Source organism: Phragmites australis, chromosome 13 (genome assembly GCF_958298935.1).
Source record: "Phragmites australis chromosome 13, lpPhrAust1.1, whole genome shotgun sequence".
Taxonomy (NCBI): domain Eukaryota; kingdom Viridiplantae; phylum Streptophyta; class Magnoliopsida; order Poales; family Poaceae; genus Phragmites; species Phragmites australis.
Genome location: NC_084933.1, coordinates 2,884,632 through 2,891,360, shown reverse-complemented (window position 1 = coordinate 2,891,360; position 6,729 = coordinate 2,884,632).

The window sequence follows — 6,729 nt, the reverse complement described above, 5'->3', positions numbered from 1 at the left end:
AGGCAAGACAAAGGATGGAATCAAGTCACGTAAGGACTTGGTGCATTTTGAAATTAGGCCAGAGCTACACCCTGAAGACAGACCAAATGGGAAATATTATCTTCCGCCGGCTAGCTACTCTCTGACACCTGAGAAGAAAAAGGCACTGTGCAAGTGCTTACGTGGGGTGAGAGTCCCGACTGACTACTCATCCAACATTAAGAACCTAGTCTCGATGAAAGATTTGAAGCTAATCGGCATGAAGTCTCACGATTGTCATGTGATGATGACGCAGATGCTCCCTATTGCAATAAGGGGTATCAAGCCGAGATACATAAAGGTGGTCATCACACGGTTGTGTCACTTCTTCAACGCAATTGCTCAGAAGGTGATCGATGCTGAAAAACTGGGTGCTCTACATAGTTCGTTGGTAGAGACTTTGTGCCAACTTGAGATGTGCTTCCCTCCATCCTTTTTCGATATCATGGTACACCTCTTGGTTCACATCGTGAATGAGATAATTGCGCTGGGCCCCATATTCTTACATCAGATGTATGCGTTTGAGCGGTACATGGGCATTCTGAAGGGCTTTGTACGGAATCGTGCTCACCCAGAGGGTTCAATGATCGAGGGCTACAATACCGAGGAAGTCGTTGAGTGTTGCATCGATTACATAAAAGATTCTAATCCCATTGGTGTACCTGTATCTCGACATGAGGGGAGGTTGTCTGGGAGAGGGACCAAAGGAAAGAAAAGATTCATTGATCATGATTACAAAGCAGTGGAAGAAGCACATTTCACCATATTGCAGCAGATCCAGTTAGTGGCGCCGTACGTCGAGCAACACCTAAAGGAGCTGTACACAAAAAATCAAGGCCGCTCGTATGATTGGATCTTGAAAGAGCACAAGCGTCGCTTCACCACATGGTTCAAGAACTAAAACCTTCCGGATGGTGAATCTCTAGATAAAAAAAAATGTTAAAATGTTGGCCTGTGGCCCATCAAGTTTAGTTACGTCATGGCAAGCGTATGACATTAATGAGTACACGTTTTATACCAAAGCAAAAGACAAGAAGAGCACGACCCAAAACAGCGGAGTTCGAACAGAAGCCTATGACACAACAGGGGAAAAGGTCACCTACTATGGGTTCGTAGAAGAAATCTGGGAACTCGACTATGGAGTGAATCTGCAGATTCCCGTCTTTCGGTGCAAATGGGTCAAACACCCAAATGGCGTGGCGGTGGACAACTACGGCTTCACAATTGTCGACCTCAGCATTGTAGGCCACAAAGATGACACGTGGGTACTCGCTGATCACGTCGCACAAGTTTTCTATATAATCGATCCCACAAATGAAAAGAAGCACGTAGTTGTTGCCGGAAAACAAAGAATTGTCGGAGTCGAGAATGTGAAGGATGCGGAAGAATACAATCAGTTCGATGACGTGCCGCCTTTTGGAGATCCAGAAAAGATCAAACTTGTAGAAGCAACCCTCGATAGATCTGTGATGCCGTACATGCGTCTGGATGGTGTAGGGAAAATAGTTCAAGGCAAATAGTGCAATGTTACGTGACTTATTTTTCTAATGTGATAGAACCCTGAAATTTGTATACAATTAGGATAAGCTTTAATTTGTATTATGGACTTGTATGCATTTAAGATGCTTCAATATGTAATAGATTATTTAAGATGCTTTAGTACGTAATAGAACATTTAAGATGCTTTAATATGTAATAGAATAGTATTTCCCAAACTAGCAAAAAAAAACATTCAACAGGTTTCCACAGGCGGTTTCTTAAGTCAACCGCCTGTGGAAATGGATTTTCACAGGCGGTTCACCTAAGGAACCGCCTGTGGAAATGATCCATTTCCACAGGCGGTTCCTTAGGTGAACCGCCTGTGAAAATCCATTTCCACAGGTGGTTCACCGAAGGAACCGCCTGTGAAAATGATTTCCACAGGCGGTTCCTTAAGTCAACCGCCTATGAAAATCGTCCCTACTTATATAACTGCGCGCGGCCCAAAAAAACCCTAGTGCTTTCAGAAAACCTCGACCTCGCCGTCAGGCTGTTCTTCCGTCCCCCTACCGCGCTCTCTGTTCCGCTGCTGCCGCCGCCGGTGGAGGGCCGACTGTGCCGAGGAGGAGCCGTCGCCGCCGCCGCCGAGGTCCACAGCACCGAAGAGGAGCCGTCGCCGCCGCCGCTGCCGCCGAGTTCGACAGCTCCGAGGTGGAACCGTCGCCTCCGCCGCTGAGGTCCACAGCGCCGAGGAGGAGCCGCCGCCGCCGGTGAGTACTTCCATGTCCCCCTCCCGGCCGAGCCGTGGTAGTCGGTTCTCCGGCCGGTCGTGTGTGTCACCCCCCCCCCTTCTCTGTGATGCCGGCCATTGTGCTGTGGTGCAGCGTCGCCGGTGAGTACCTCCTGTTCCCCCTCCCAGCCGCGCCGTCGTAGTCGGTTCTCCGGCCGGCCGGGTTCCCCCCCCCTTCTCTGTGATGCCAATAAGCTGTTCGATGGAATGCTTGAGAGGGCTTAACGCTGGGTATATACTCTGGGCTACCTGCTCCCTAGATCATGTAGAGATTTGTCCATAATGATGCTCCCTTGATTTTAGTCCAGGATCAATATGCATGCCTTGTCAGATTTGTCAAGTAAATTTGGATCTTTGAGATGTAATTAGTGGAACCTTGCCGCCACACGCTTAAATGTCTCGGTCTTAATTTTTTGTTTCTTTGTAGGAACATTGTTCCAAATGTTGCTAATAAAGTGAAAAGTCGTGCATTATTGATCTTATTATTTTGCTAACTTTTCTTGTGCTGATGCCACCGCATGCCCTAAATATATAGCATTTTAGAATTGTTCTCCATAGCTAGTATTAGACCACCAATTATTCTGGATAAGGGGATCGAAACAACCTGCGGTAGGCGAGATTCGATTCCAGCTTTTGGAACATGCATGGCATTTCAAGTCATCACTTGAAATCTTGGGAACCTAAACCCCTATCTTCCCTAGGCACAATTTGCGTAGACCCATCCATTTACCCGCCTTCCCTAGGCACAATTTGCGTAGACCCATCCATTTACCCGCCATTCTTCTTTGCATAAACTCTTCTTGAACAAAAGGCTAATTATTGAGGAAATGGATTCTCTGTCATGTATAAGGTAACAAATAAAAACATTGTCAAACTTCTAGTTCTTTTTTTTCTTTTGCTCTTTCCATGACCGTCCCATCGATCTAATATCATCACGAGAAATTTTCGTTGATTCAATGGTCATGAGAGAAAAGAAATGGCATTGTAATTTGTTTGTCAAATTAGGACACATGATACGTGATTTCTACTCGTTGAGATTTGAGATTTAATTCTAGGACCTCCTTAAGTTGATAAATTTTTAGAATGGAGCCCTTAGACTAGCTACGGCTGCCCTATGTATCAATAGAGTTAGCAAGTTAGAATTTTGTGGTTAGTTATTCTTTCTAGCTAGGTTAGGCCAATTGACATATATATATATATAGTACATATGCATACATACAATACAGGACCTATCACAGTGCCACATGGAAGTAGAGAATGAACTCTTGTTTCTTTCATTGCACATATATTAGATTTATACAACATGAAGGGACAAGTTCATGTCCCTTCGGGGATGCATTCCTCTTCAATAGGTGTCCTCTTGAGAAGACATCTCTTTCCAATGGCTGTCCAATTGATCATTGGATTTGTATCATAACACTCCCCCTTGATCATGTGGTCATTTGTATATAATGCATTTTACACTACTACTAAATTCCCCTTTTTTTTCGTACTAGCATACTTGTTAGCTTTTTCTGGACAACAATAATCCAGCGGTCGATTCAGTACTATGGGGCAGAAGAGGAAAGTAACCCCGAAGAAACCAGAAGCAACCAGGATGTCGGATGTTGCAACAGAGGTCTCCCCGGCACAGAGGACGCTCGCAATAGAGGCCTCCCCGGCACAGAGGTCGGATAGGGATCCAAGCCAACACTAACCGTCCTCCTCCGATAGCAGCAAAAGCTCGGGCTCGTATCACAGCCCGAGCCCTGTTCCGTGCGAGCGGGAGATCCGCCGTCGGGAAAGTGACAACGAGTACGATCCCGCCGAAGAGGTATTTAGTTGAGTCAATGCATTTCATACTTGTTAAATGGAGGAATATCTTCTGTTGATGTCAACTCTCATTTATTTTCTCTCTAGAGGGTGAGGGTGCCAAGATCTTCACGTCGATCATCTGCGCCACAACATTCTGCGCCACAACCCACCGCTACATCTGTGCCCGAAACTGCGGGTCCCTCTGGGCCGACGCTGAAACGAAGAAGGGGCGAGCGTAGCAGGAACAAGTTACCGTCCGGCATTTTTACAATAACACAGGTTGGAGTTGAAGGGGAGCCTATTGCACCTTGTGAGGCCTGCGCCAAATTCCGCAACGGTTGCGGATTCCTTGTCAAGGAGTACGTCCCAATAACTGTAACTGATTGGCGATTGGTGTCGGATGAGACGAAGGATTTTCTATGGGAAACATTGTAGAGAACCATCCGATTCCCCTCGGGAACAGAGGAAGTAGCCAAACAGAATGCATTGAAAACTATGGGAAAAAGCCTCCGGGGTTGGAAGAGTGAGCTCAACAAAGAATTCGTGAAGAAGAATCTGGTACCCTTTAATAAATACAGAAAAATTACACCAGAGCAATGGGCAGAGTTTGTTAGGCAGAAGACCACACCTGATGCCATCAAACTGGGTGAATCGTTCAAGCAACTTGCGAAGAAGAATAAGCACCACCATCACCTGGGCACTTCTAGGTATGCCTCCAAAATTCCTGAGTGGAGGAGGCAAGAGGAAGAGGCTGTCCGGGTTGGGAAACTCAACCCTTTAGAAAATTGTGACGAGCGAAGCAGGAACTGGGTCTATGCTCGATCACAACGAACCGAGTCTGGGGACATAGCCTTCAATAGCCCCGAGACTATGGAGGTGACCCAGACCATCCAAGGGCTTGCTAACGAAGGGTCTATAGAGGCTGACAGGGATAATGACATGCTTACCAAAGCCCTGGGGAACAAGGAACACCCGGGTCGCACTCGAGGCATCGGATCAAAAGTGGGCTGGAAGCATGGGTTCCCAAACGATGCGGGCCAGTACAAGACACGAACTAGATATAAGAAGACCCTAGAGGAACAGATACAAGAACAGGTTAAGGTCGAATTCATGAAGATGTGGAATGAAAAGGAGAAGGAAAGGGTGGCATTAATGTTGATAGAGCAACCAACCAGCACAGGATTTCAGAGCAGCGTCGGGTCCACACATTTCGATAGCCAGAGATATCCTGTGGATGAAATCAAAGAGGCTACCCCTTGCATTCTTCATGTTCCGGTCGGCAAGGGAGACTTCACTGTCGAGGCTGCCACTGGCCAGGCCATTCCAGGCTGTGTGTTTCACAGTCAAGATATTCCGGCCGGTTACGCCAAGGTACAAATGGACTCGGTGCAGCCGATTTTTAGGAAGTACAAGCTCGAAATCAGCGCACCTGAGGGTATTGAGATTCTCGAGGAGGCTGTTGGAAACTTCATTTTGTGGCCCAGACGAGATATCATAGTAAGTTGTCAGAAGTCACAATCGCCAGCATCCCGCCTATCCCAGGGCCCTGCATCTCTGCCTCAGGCACCGCTGCCCCAGAGCCAACCCACTCCGCCTCAGGCACCTCAACCCCAGAGCCAACCCACTCCGCCTCAGGCACCTCAGCCCCCGTGCCAACGCACTCCGCCTCAGGCACCTTCGCCCCCGCGCCTGGTATCTCCGCCGTAGGCAACTTCGCATCGTGCTTCACCGTCTACATGTCAGGCACCTCCGCCTCCAGCGTCTCTGACTCCGGCGTCTCCGCCTCCTGCACATCCATCACTTGAGCATCGGAGAGTTCATACAATGATTACCCCATATGAGAAGATTGAGCTACCTGATCCGATGAAGAGGTGGCTTCTGTCCTCGTCAAAACCAAAGGCATCATCCGGACAGGAATCTCCAGCGAAGGGCAATCTCACGAAAGAGATCGTCAAAGCATTAAGTATGTCACAGATAGATTTCATGCCTACACTGGATGTTCCCGAAAAATATGAGCATGGCAAGCCATTTATGCCATCATTTCAACTCCAGGAAGGTCCGTGGGAGATGCGGAAATTCCACGAATGGTACATGAGGGCATGTCGCGCGGGCCTCTCCATAATCACTGCTTCTGTCCCCGCTAACGTTTATCTAAGCGGAGACATCTACCTCATGTTGGATTTCAAGGACATGCACGCTGTGTTCCGCCTCGACAAACTTGACGTCAATCTCATAAGCGTGTGGTGCCTGTAAGTGCTAACAATCTACCTCTACGTTCATATATGTACCAATATATGTTGTAGAAGCTAATGACTATTGATTTGTTCTGTAGGATGCAATTTAACGATGCAGAAAAGTTAAAAAGGCCTGTCGGATTCCTTGATCCGCAACGAATTTCCCAGCCAAACATGATCGTGAACATAAGGACTGATGACCCTAGGATTAAGGGGAAGAGTAAAAATGATACAGCACGGGTTATAAGAGAAGCAACCAAAACAAAAAGGCTCGAAATGTCAACCTATATAGGAAGGGCTATGCTCGAAATGCAGGACAAGGACTGCATCTTCGCTCCCTACAACTTTAAGTAAGTTTCATACGTTATGAATCTAACATAAGTGTTCAACTTAGTTGATCGATCAAGAATCTAA